The sequence below is a fragment of the Cryptomeria japonica genome, chromosome 7 (genome assembly GCF_030272615.1).
Source record: "Cryptomeria japonica chromosome 7, Sugi_1.0, whole genome shotgun sequence".
NCBI classification, from domain to species: domain Eukaryota; kingdom Viridiplantae; phylum Streptophyta; class Pinopsida; order Cupressales; family Cupressaceae; genus Cryptomeria; species Cryptomeria japonica.
The window spans coordinates 299,338,798-299,351,943 of NC_081411.1; positions in this window are offsets into that span (position 1 = coordinate 299,338,798).

Below are 13,146 nucleotides of genomic sequence, written 5' to 3' on the forward strand. Positions count from 1 at the left end.
ACCATTGCACTCAACTATCCTCTCCCCTCACCTTCATGGACCTTGGGTGTAAGAAAAAGAGTGATCAATAACACTTGCCTTTTTTATTTTTTGTAGTTGAGGGGTATTTCTTGATTGGGGATCTCATCACCCCACAAGAGTATCTCAAATTGGGACACGTTGAGGATATCAACTCTCCCAATGTGATCTCAAGCAGGTTTTTCGAGCCGCTATATAAAAAGTTGGTCAGGCAGTTGAGGTGTTGAGTGAATTCAATGTATGTGGGGGCTTCCCTGCACTAATAAGCTCAGTTAGAGCCTTATGTGGCTTTCTTTAATAATTCATTATTGGATTGGTGATCCCTCAAAAATTACACTAGATGCCAATTTTAGTAGCCAAAATCATACATTTGATAGTTCAGGGGATGCAGATTGTACCTCGAAGTTACTCCTCATGTATCTGCTTAGGATGAGACACAAATCCCCCATTTAATATATCCTTGGATATTTGGGGTAAGAGAATCTAGTATACCCAAGAAATGAGTGTCGTGGAGTGGAGCCAGTGCTACCAAATTCTCTATTTGTCCTCCTAAGTGAGGTATTTCTTATACGAGGGGCCTATCAAGTGGTTTCTAATTTCTACCCTAAGTTGTGTTGTCATCAAGTGTCTTCATTTGTGATATACCTATAAAATCATTTTGGGATAATCTAGGCCTCCCATCACTTGCACACTCATTATTGAGTGGTACACTTGGCCAATGTGTTTACTATGCTTGATGTTTTCTTGCCAATAGTAGATTGACAAACAACCTCCTCATTTTCCACATTTGACAAACATTCCAAAACTCAAATATTTGCAAGTTTGCGTAAACAAAGTCTAAACCAAGTCCACCTCATTTCCACCTCATGTTCAATAAGCCTAAGTTGCATAAACATCCCAAGAAGTCTATCCATTATCAAGTCAAGAAGACCAAACTCACCCAAGCATAACTCATTAGACGTGGGAAATTTGGGTATACCAGCCGCCCGCTCTTGCTTAAACATAGGACCTTCTTTTACTAATATCATGATTACACTCATGGTCATAGCAATGAGTATGATGCTAGTGGTGAACTAAGAGTTTGCACCCACCACCAAGGATCAAGCTTGTCCTTCAATACCATCTATCGTCAAAATCAACATGGTCACATCCCCTCATATAATTTTTCATCTGAACCTATCACTTATTGAGTCATTTTCTTGTCAAGAATAACCTTGTCCTCAGTTTCTTCTAGTCATCAAAACCCCTCTTTAATCTTTCATCATCAACTTTTTCTAAGGACTTAGCACATCAATCAATCAATCCAATAATAAAACCTTAATCAAATCAATCTTCAATCATACAATCTTCAATCATACAACCTTCAATCAATCATCCAAATCAAATCAACCTCACTCTAAGGTTTGTACCTTGTGAAGTTTTATTCAGACCTCATCTTAAATCAATTAATCATTTGGCTTTTGTGCTTCGGAAAGAATCTCCCCCAAGTACCTTTGCCTCATCTTTTGGGTCAATCAAGACCCCAATCCTATGTCTTTATTTTTCTTAGGATCATTAGTCAATCCTTAGTTTTAAAAAAAGACTTTGGGATAAGTGCACCAAGATGGTGAACAGAAAAGTGGCCACATGCCCAAAAAAAATAAAAAAATTCATAACCTGTGCGGGTTCTAAAATTTCAAAATTGTGCTAGGCTTGGTAACACCAAGCCTAAAGAAAAAACAATAAAAAAAACAAAAAGTTCATACAGGTTTTGAGAAACATATTTATTTTGTGTAGGCCATGGGTTTTGGCCATTTTCAACACCAAAACCCATGGAACAACAGCAAGGAGAAGCCAAAAAAGCATCTCGCACGGGTTTGCAGCTATTTTTTATTTTTCCAACATCGAGAGCAATTTTCAACAATGGCACCTCGTCGAATAGGTAAGATTTGATTTGTTTGATTATTTTTCTTTGCATTTTAATTAAATTAGGGTTTTTTAATTGATTTAAGTTTTGTTTTTATTAATTTGATGTTAGATTCTTCAAGCAATCCCCAAAAATGAAATGGACAACAAAGACCTCCTCCTGCACAAGCAACATAAGAAAACCCTATTAACATTGCACAAGAGCAACAAGAAAACCCTCAAAATCCTAAAAATGTTTCTCCTCAACAACCACCACCACCCTGAAACCCTCCACATCCTCCATTAGATCATGTAGATGCCACACAAGAGGATCTCATCAATCGCCTTACACAAAATAGTGCCCAAATTTCTATATTGGTGTATAGGTTGAGGACCTCTAGGCTTCAACACCACTCAACCCTTGCTAGAACACTAGAAACAATGGCTAATAGTGCAAATGAGGTATCTAGGGAGGTTACGAAATGGGATTCATGGAGGGATAGATGTCGAACATTTTATGTAGATGGGTTGTCATATGATCAAGTGAAGAAAAAGGGCATAGTTAAAGCTAACATATGTGCTCTTTTCACCGATCCTATTACCAGTAACAACCTAGAACTAAATATGACTCAGTTTCCTATACACTGGTGTGTTCATGCTAGGTTGAAAGAAGCTTTTTGGAATAGGTGGTATATGGTCTTTGACCAACCACCTTGTAATAATTGGGAGGTGCCTCTATATTTTTTTAGAAAGTTATCCTCGGTGAGAAGCCAAATTACTTTGACATCTGATAATTTTAGGGTAGAGGGAGAGGCTCTGCACAGGATAGACCTGGGGCCCATAAGTGGTAGATCAACAACATAGGAGGTGTACAACTCCTAAACCCATGGTTCATGTCATTGTCCCTATATCCTTGAAGGAGTCTATGGAATTACAAATTCTTCAGGCAGCTGCATCATTGACTGATGTCATTGTTCAGCATGGCACACAGTTGGTCAGAGCAGAGGATGTCCCAACATAGGTCCTTCATCAGCGACACCTCCTTCATTAGTAGCACCTCCTTTCTTATCGGCACCTCCTTCATCAGTAGCACCTCATGCATCATTTGGTACGAGCCAGCCCATTCAGCATATGTGCCCCACCTGCCAGGGTGTATGTTCTGGTGTAGACACTGACACGGATGAGGATGGTGGGACATCTCATTCATGTACATGTTGTCAGAGTAGATACCATGCTTCCACTGCAGAGGATGTGGCCCTCACCGATGAACTGCTCAATATGTTGTACCCTCTCTATCAGACACAAGGGCATTTAATTCTATTTATGACATGTTATCAATTAAGTGACTAAATCTTATAAAAAGAAATGAATTTTTATTTTTAGAACAATTTAAAGTGACATATAAATAAAATACATTGTAGGGTGCAATAGGTGGTGGGAGTACACCACATACTATTCCGTCGACTCCACGGTCATGAGTATTTTTGCTACCAGAGGTAAAGATTTGTAAATTTGTTAAAAATATAATAATACATTGGATTCAAAATATATTTTGTTAATTATATGTATCATTACTTGATATTTTGTAGGGCTTATCAGTGGCTGAGATGTCCCAACTTGATGATATCATGCTTTCAGCCATTGACTTTGGCCAATATAGCTATGCGGGTACCATTTAGATTTATAGATTTTTGACTTAAGTGATGTATTAAATACATGCTCTTTTCCCTTATGTTAATTTTTTTCCATTACTTTACCTCACCTTCCTCGAGGACATCTCGTGTGAGAAAGCCATCCTCTAGCACTCCAAGGCAAAAAAAGATATCCTCTCGAACACCCAAATGATAGAAGGTAATTCACTACAGTTTAAATTCAATTGTTGAAATGTATTATGATTAAACATGTATATGTAGATATTGATAAATGCACTTAATTTATTTGTTCTATATACAGAAACATATGGGGTTTATGAAATTAATGAATGCACTTGATGTTGATGAGGTTCAGTAGAGGGAAGAGGTGATATCTTCATATTCACTTTGGATTGCATTCTTGCTTGTTCGAAATAACTAAATCATTTTATGTCTATATCATATGTTATCAATTTTCATACAGGAAATGGTAATAGCTACATCAGATTTGACTAGGCCTCCTAAGGTTACAAGAGAACTATACGAGGCTTCAGTGTGCATTTTTTCTACATATGTTAAAAATATTTGTTTTATCTAGTTTGTCAACAACTTTGGGTTATTAACTTGTATGATTGTCTTTAAACTATTACAGGCCCCTTCCAAACTTCCTACTATTAATCTACCATTCAATTTCAGTAGAATTCATACACGTATATTATGGGATCCAACACGACCAAGGCAAAAGGTATGTATGTCTTAGATCAACTCCTTTTCACTAAGTGCACAACAGAGTTGAAACCATCTAGTTAACTCCTTTTGTATCACTTACCATGGATATAGGAAATGGTCGTAACTAATTCATCTATGACTTTGCCTCCTACGACCACAACACATCCATCTGAGGCTCCGGTATGCTTTAGTTTTTTAGTCTATTCATTTTTAGTTATTATGTGTTATTTGACATATATGTCACTAACATGTATTAATGTTGTTTTACCAGTTACAGCCTCCTTCGGGACATTCCACGGATCCTTAGCCTCACCAAATTGCAGAAGACAGAGATGAGGTAAGCAACATTTAAACTTCAAACAATTTAGAGTTCAGTATTTAGTTATTTTGATGTTATATTGAGAAAATATATTTGATTCAACATTTGAATTGTCCTTGTGCAGCCACTTGCAGAGCCATGTACTTCTTCGAAGAGGCTTGATTTTGATGATCTGGCATAGTCATAGATACCGATAGAGACATGTAGTTATAGTTGTGGTCATTGAAGGACCAATTTTTATATATTTGACATTTGTATATGTATATATCAACTTTGACAAACATGGCACATGCCACATTTTTTTAACTATTATTGATTTGGCATCTATGCCATTTTTTGATATATGTACATGATTATTGTTCATTTTGATATATATGAAACTTGATATTCAATCCAATTTGTTCATTGATATATATGAAACATGATATTCCTGAAACTTAGTTATTTGCTATTGAAATGTGATCAAATTGGTTAGTTATGTATATGTCTTGAAATGTGATCCAATTTGTTCATTACTTGCAAAAAAACAACAAATGATCATCATATTGTTATAATCTAAAGTAACAATAATAAAATAACTTCAAAAAAAACCAAAATACAAGACAAATAAATCATAATCAAAACAAAAAAACAACAAATGATCATGATTTTGTTATTATGTAAAGTAACAATTATAAAATAACTTCAAAATCAATCATTCCAAAGCAAACACGACAAAAGAATATGAAAACCTGACTGTTACTGTCCAAGAAAATCATGTGCAAAAGTAGTGGGGCCTTCAAACAACTTGTAATGCTGGTTTTTAGGCCGTTGGAACTAAACTATATAAATATTTTCCCATAACCCATACGGGTTATGGAAACCTTATATGTCAACGTTCACAATTTCTCATAACCCGTACAGGTTATGTAGAACTAGAATTTTTGGCCTTGGTTCTACATAACCCGTATGGGCTATGTAGAACTAGGAAAAGGAGAGAGGGAGAGGGAGAGAGGGAGGGAGAGGGAGAGAGCGAGATTGGGAAAAGGAGAGGGGGAGAGGAAGAGGGGGAGAGAGGGAGGGAGAGGGAGGGAAAAGGAGAGCGGGAGAGGGAGAGAGGAAGGGAGAGGGAGAGGCATAGAGAGGGAGATTGGGAAAAGGAGAGGGAGAGAGGGAGAGAAGGATAGGGGGAGGGAGAGAGGGAGATTAGGGAAAGGAGAGGGGGAGAGGGAGAGAGAGGGAGATTAGGAAAAGGAGAGTGGGAGAGGGAGAGAGGGAGGGAGAGACGGAGGGAGAGAGAGAGAGGGAGGGAGGGGAGAGAGAGGGAGATTGGGAAAAGGAGAGGGGGAGAGAGAGAAAGAGGGAGAGAGAGGGAGATTGGGAAAAGGAGATGGAGAGAGGGAGAGAAGGAGAGGGGGAGGGAGAGAGGGAGATTGGGGAAAGGAGAGGGGGAGGGAGAGAGGGAGGGAGAGGGAGAGAGGGAGGGAGGGGAGAGAGAGGGAGATTGGGAAAAGGAGAGGGGGGAGAGAGAGATGGAGAGAGAGGGATATTGGGAAAAGGAGAGGGAGAGAGGGAGAGAAGGACAAGGGGAGGGAGAGAGGGAGATTGGAGAAAGGAGAGAGGGAGAGGGAGAGAGAGAGAGGGAGATTGGGAAAAGGAGAGGGGGAGAGGGAGAGAGGGAGGGAGGGGAGAGAGAGGGAGATTGGGAAAAGGAGAGGGGGAGAGAGAGAGGGAGGGAGAGGGAGAGAGAGGGAGATTGGGAAAAGGAGAGAGAGAGAGGGAGAGAAGGAGAGGGGGAGGGGGAGAGGAAGATTGGGAAAAGGAGAGGGGGAGAGGGAGAGAGGGAGGGAGGGGAGAGAGGGAGAGGGAGATTGTAAAAAGGAGAGGGGGAGGGAGAGGGGGAGAGAGAGAGGGAGAGAGAGGAAGATTGTGAAAAGGAGAGGGAGAGAGGGAGAGAGGGAGAGGGGGAGGGAGAGAGAGAGATTGGGGAAAGGAGAGGGGGAGAGGAGAGGGGGAGAGGGAGAGAGAGGGAGATTGGGAAAAGTGGAGGGGGAGAGGGAGAGAGGGAGGGAGAGGGAGAGAGGGAGGGAGGGGAGAGAGAGGGAGATTGGGAAAAGGAGGAGGGGGAGAGAGAGAGGGAGAGAGAGGGAGATTGGGGAAAGGAGAGGGAGAGAGGGAGGGTGAGGGAGAGAGGGAGGGAGGGGAGAGAGAGGGATATTGGGAAAAGGAGAGGGGGAGAGAGAGAGGGAGAGAGAAGGAGAGAGAGAGAGGGAGATTGGGAAAAGGAGAGGGAGAGAGGGAGATAAGGAGAGGGGGAGGGAGAGAGGGAGATTGGGGAAAGGAAAGGGGGAGAGGGAGAGAGAGGGAGATTGGGAAAAGGAGGAGGAGGAGAGAGAGGGAGACGGAGATTGGGAAAAGGAGAGGGAGAGAGGGAGAGAGGGAGGGAGAGGGAGAGAGCGATATTGGCAAATGGAGAGGGGGAGAGGGAGAGAGAGGGAGAGGGAGATTTGGGAAAGGAGAGCGGGAGAGGGAGAGAAAGTGAGATTCGGAAAAGGAGAGGGGGAGAGGGAGGGAGAGGGAGGGAAAAGGAGAGTGGGGGAGTGAGAAAGGAAGGGGAGAGAGAGAGGGAGAGAGAGGGAGATTGGGAAAAGGAGAGGGAGAGAAGGGGAGAAGGAGAGGGAGAGAGGGAGAGAGGGAGATTGGGGAAAGGAGAGGGGGAGAGGGAGAGAGAGGGAGGGAGAGGGAGGGAAAAGGAGAGGGGGAGAGGGAGAGAGGAAGGGAGAGGGAGAGGGAGAGAGAGGGAGATTGGGAAAAGGAGAGGGAGAGAGGAAGATTGGGGAAAGGAGAGGGGGAGAGGGAGAGAGAGGGAGATTGGGAAAAGGAGAGGGGGAGAGGCAGAGAGGGAGGGAGAGGGAGAGAAAGAGATTGGGAAAAGGAGAGGGGGAGAGGGAGAGGGAGAGAGAGGGAGATTGGGGAAAGGAGAGGGGGAGAGGGAGAGAAAGCGAGATTGGGAAAAGGAGAGGGGGAGAGGAAGGGAGAGGGAGGGAAAAGGAGAAGGGGAGAGGGAGAGAGGAAGGGAGAGGGAGAGGGAGAGAGAGGGAGATTAGGAAAAGGAGAGGGAGAGAGGGAGAGAAGGAGAGGGGGAGGGAGAGAGGGAGATTGGGGAAAGGAGAGGGGTGAGAGTGAGAGAGAGGGAGGGAGAGGGAGGGAGGGAAAAGGAGAGGGGGAGAGGGAGAGAGGAAGGGAGAGGGAGAGGGAGAGAGAGGGAGATTAGGAAAAGGAGAGCAAGAGAGGGAGAGAAGGAGAGGGGGAGGGAGAGAGGGAGATTAGGGAAAGGAGAGGGGGAGAGGGAGAGGGAGAGAGAGGGAGATTGGGAAAAGGAGAGAGAGAGAGAGAAGAGAGAGAGAGAGAGAGAGAGAGAGAGAGAGAGAGAGAGAGAGAGAGAGAGAGAGAGAGAGAGAGAGAGAGAGAGAGGGAGATTGGGAAAAGGAGAGGGGGATAGGGAGGGAGGGAGGGAGAGGGAGGGAGGGGAAAGAGAGGTAGATTGGGAAAAGGAGAGGGGGAGAAAGAGAGAGGGAGAGAGAGGGAGATTGGGAAAAGGAGAGGGGGAGAGAGAAGAGGGAGATTGGGGAAAGGAGAGGGGGAGAGGGAGAGAGAGGGAGATTGGGAAAAGGAGAGGGTGAGAGGGGAGAGAGGAAGGGAGAGGGAGAGAGAGGTAGATTGGCAAAAGGAGAGGGGGAGAGGGAGAGAGGAAGGGAGAGGGAGGGCAGAGATGGGGAGAATAGGATAAAGAGAGGGAGAGGGAGAGAGAGAGAGTATAGGAGAGAGAGAGAGGGAGAGAAAGAGATATTTAAGATAACAAAAGGGGGAGGGAGAAGGGGGAGAGGGAGAGGGAGGGGGAGAGAAAAAGAGAGAACGGAGAGAGGTGTGAGAATAGGGTAGGATAGTGTGTGTGTGTGTGAGTGAGTGAGAGAGAGAGAGAGAGAGAGAGAGAGAGGAGAAGAGAGAGAGAGAGAGAGAGAGAGAGAGGAGAGAGATGAGGTAGAGAGAGAACAAGAAGGAGAAAAGGGTGAGAGAATAAAAAATAGAGAAGTGTGAGGGGGGAGAGAGATGAGATAGAACTCAAGGAAGATAATTAGAGCTGAGAATAGACAAAGACCAATGATGGGGGAAGTAAGATGAGAGAGAGAGGAAAAGAAGAGATACATGCATGTATACAAACATATATACATATATCTATATAAATATATGTATATATAACTATAGATATGTATATATACATACATAAACACATATTATCTAGGTATGTCTAAAACATGTGTACTAAATGCTAAGTTTACTAGCATACATTATTATGTCTTCATAACCTATATGGGTTTTGTGAAACAAAAAAAAATGTTTTTAGTTCTTCATAACCCATACGGGTTTTGTGAAACAAAAAAAAATATTTCTAGTTCTTCATAACCCATATGGGTTATTTAGAACTACGAATAGTACTTTTGGTTCTTCAAAACTCGTGTGGGTTTTGGCTTGGTAAGAGGGTTGGAAAATGACCCTAAGACTTGCAAGACCATTTTCCCCCCTTTTTTGTTCCTTTACACATTTTTTCATCCTCCACCATGATTTCTTGACTTCTTCATCATCAAGTTTACAAATGATCAAGTGGGTATCTCTAAAATTACCACCATAATCTCACACATCTTCTTAGTTTTCTGACCATATAAATTTTTTATTTTTGGACAACATTAGCATAGTAAACTTTAATTTTCTTTATCGGTGCCTTGACAGTCCTCACAGACATATGTCTACCATTTTTTTAATAACTTTTGATATACTTGACCAAATTTAAAATAAATTATATATTATTGTTCTACACTAGATTCTATACACTTTTTTTTTTTAAATTGCATTTTTTATTATTTTGATGCAAGTCATGCCCAGTGCACGAACAGGTACCAAATTTTCAGGATGCGGTCAGTTCCAAATATCATAAAAAATAAAATACTCAATGGAAAATTACAAAAAAATACACAACTTATAGATCTCACTCTTACCTATTATCCTACCAAATGGTTTTGCAAAATACTAAATCTAACTATATATTTTGTGCAGCGCACAAAAACAGCTATGTTATATTTTTCTCAAAAAGTCAAGAATAGTTTTTCGTGCATGAAAGGTTTGACCCTCTTAATCTTATCCAATTTTTTTTAAAAATTAGTAGTTTAGAAACTAGATTCAAAGTACTACAATTCTTATTGTTTTCTCAACTCCTAGTTTTGAGTGCATGGCCTTCAAATAGCTCTTTGAAGTTCAAGTTTACCTATTTTCAAAAGAAAAAAAAAAGTGGCCACTTATACCCCCCTTTTTGTTCACCATCTTGGTGCACTTACCCTTTGATCATCATCCTAAGGTCTAAATTTCACCTAGCTTGGTTGTGAACTCATTTGTGGTTTTCATCATCAGCCTCCTCCACCTGAAATCTTCATCCAAGGACTAAGGTGTGATATTAATTAACTTTGTTCTATTCTAAGGACCCAACCAATCATCCAATAAAATATCCATCTTCATCAAATCCAAATCAAAGGTCCAAAATTTTTGTTGAATTCTTTTATCAAGATTTTCTTCCAAAATATTTCCTAAGGTTATTTGTGGATGGTCACGACTTGATCTCAAAAGAAAAAGATGGCCAAAGAATATGGGATGTCGGACGTTAATATCCTATACAATCAAGATCATACCCAAGATCAAAATCCACAATCAAATATTCAAAACTCACAACCACAAGCGGATCCTAACATGATTGACCAGCCTAACCTCCCACCGAAAATGTGAACATTTTTTAAGGATCCCTACAATCAAGAAATGATGGAGAAATTTATATCCGACATAATCCCATGGGTCTCTTGACTACCCTTATCAAACAAGGGGTGCATCTTCCCCTTTATTTAGATAGGTCCATTCTTGATCAACAACCACAAGGAGAATTCTCTCCTATTCACATCATTGACCCAATCCTTCACCCCCAATCAGTGGCACCCATGATATCTATTCCAACAATCTTTGTTCCTTCTTCTTTTGCTTCTACATTTCTAACCTATATACCTTTATCTAACCTAACCGCATCTCTCCTTAAACATTCTTCTATCCCATCTTCCTCCACTCGTCCAAATGTCTTTATTCCTCAATTTTCTATTCCCCTCAACAATACCGTTAACTTGATTAATGCTTCTCTTTCACAAGCTACCACAATCCGCCAGTCACGTCTCCTTGTCACATCTCAAGTCCCCATCACATCTCAACTCCATATTTCTTCATCATATCAATACATTGGTAATGGTGGTATGAAATTCACAATCCTAGGGGTAAACATGATCCATTATGTCCAAGATCCGCAATATGATATAATCAAAGAAATTCAGAACATGAAGAACATCATCAAAAACATGAAGGAAGGGACTAACAAAAGAAAAACTTATTCATTCAAGGAATTCTTTCCCTACCCCTATGATCCACCAATGTCAGTTGCACCTTACCCACTAGGGTTTGAGATACCTAAGTTCAGGAAATATGATGGCAAGGGTGACCCTCGAGACCACGTCTATGAGTTTCACATTTTATGTCAAGAGGTCTCCTATAGTAGTGATAACTTGCTGGAAAATGATCCAAAAGCTCCACAGTTTGGGAACAAGGAAGATGATCAAGTCTTCAAGAAAAATCCAAGTCCACAGATTCTAGTGACCCAAATCTGGGACATACAGAAAAAAAATATTGAAATTGCAAAACAGAAAGAAATATTTTTCGTTGATGCAAGATTGCCAAGAATCGGGGATGCTTGTAGTGTCCCTCCTAGATTTACATTTTGATTCATGATTAAATAGACTTATCTAGACTTATGATGATAGTTATGACTTTATTTCTATGTAGTATACATTTATGCTGCTATATGGACATGTGTTGTATTCATGACTTTTCATGATCTATGTGATGGATGATATGTTATGATTATTCGATGGATGGTATTTCTTGATGGACTTATATGTATTCGAGATTCTTATGTGATTTATATGATTTCATTATATATGATGATGATACTAACCCTACCTCTTGAAGATGATTTTATAAGATGTGTATGTATTGGGTGATTGTCTTCGTGAAATGGACGATGCGTTATCACTCATAACGAACATGATAAGGTGTTGTGATTCTCTTTCACTTTCCTGCTACTATGATGTTGTATATATATGTTCTTTTGTGTTTATAGGTCGATGCAGGATTGAAGGTACCCAACATCGACTCCACCTAGTCTTGTAGGTCTGAGCCTATCCTAATCCCAATGGCAGTTATTGGAGATGACTTGGTTTTCCCTCACCTACTCATGGTCTAATATGTTCACCTTGTCAGTCTTGTCGGCTGTTGGTTCAAGTGGATATATCTTTGTGAGTGTTGTTATAATACCACTGACCACTTTTCTATTCAAATGATACCATTTATAGCGATGTATGGGTATGAGGCACCTAGCTTTATTGATCTGTTGTTTAGTGATCATAGAGTGCCTACTGCTAGAGATATGCTATAGGAAAATTAGGATATTATGAGGGCTCTTCGAGAGAATCTTCAGAAGGCACAAAACCAATAGAAGCAGTGCACGAATTAGAAGAGAGTAGAAAGGATATTTGAGGTGGGCGACATGGTATCTTTGGTGCTACAACCATATAGACAGTCTACTCTCAAGAGGAGTGGTGCTGAGAAGATTAAGCCATGATATTATTGACCTTACATGAATATCAGGCATGTGGGAGAGGTGGCTTATGAGCTCGAGCTACCGACAAAAACTAGAGTGCATAATGTCTTCCATGTCTCACGCCTCAAGAAGGCATTAGGACATAATGTGACTCCTTCCATGACTTTGCCACCCATGGATGATAAGGGTAAGTTGATTTTAGTACCTAAAGCTATCCTAGATGTCAGAGAGAATTAGTTGAGGAAGAGAGTTATTATGGAATATTTAATCAAATGGAAGGATTTACCAGTTGAGGATGCTACATGGGAAAGCAAGGAGATTTTGTAGCATCTAGCATTGAGATTTCTAGAGGACAAGCAATTTTAGGGAGGGTAGACTATAATGTGCCCATTTCCTTGGCACATGGACGTTCATGAGGTTGGCCTATAATTGACCCTCGTAGGCCAAGGAGTTGTGTAGGGGGTCGACATGGTGATGATTAGTGGTTTCACATCTTATTATTATTTGAAATTTAGATGATATAAGGGGATAACACGTATCATGAGACGTGTGTACTTTATTAATAATGCAATAATATTTTAAGGGTGGATTAAAATAACATATATAATAATATAATATAAAGTGTACCTACCCTCATCTTCTAGAAGGTGTCTATGATGAGTTATGAAAAGAATAAATAGAAGAGGGGAATACATGTTGGGATCATCAGTTGTTTGGTTATCTCTTGAATTGAGTTGTGGAGCCAAGGGTTGTTTGCAGAATTGATCCTAGGGAACGATACCTCCCTTCGATCTGCATAACTAAGGAGGTGAAAGATCCTCTTAAGGGTTACTTTGGGAGTGAGG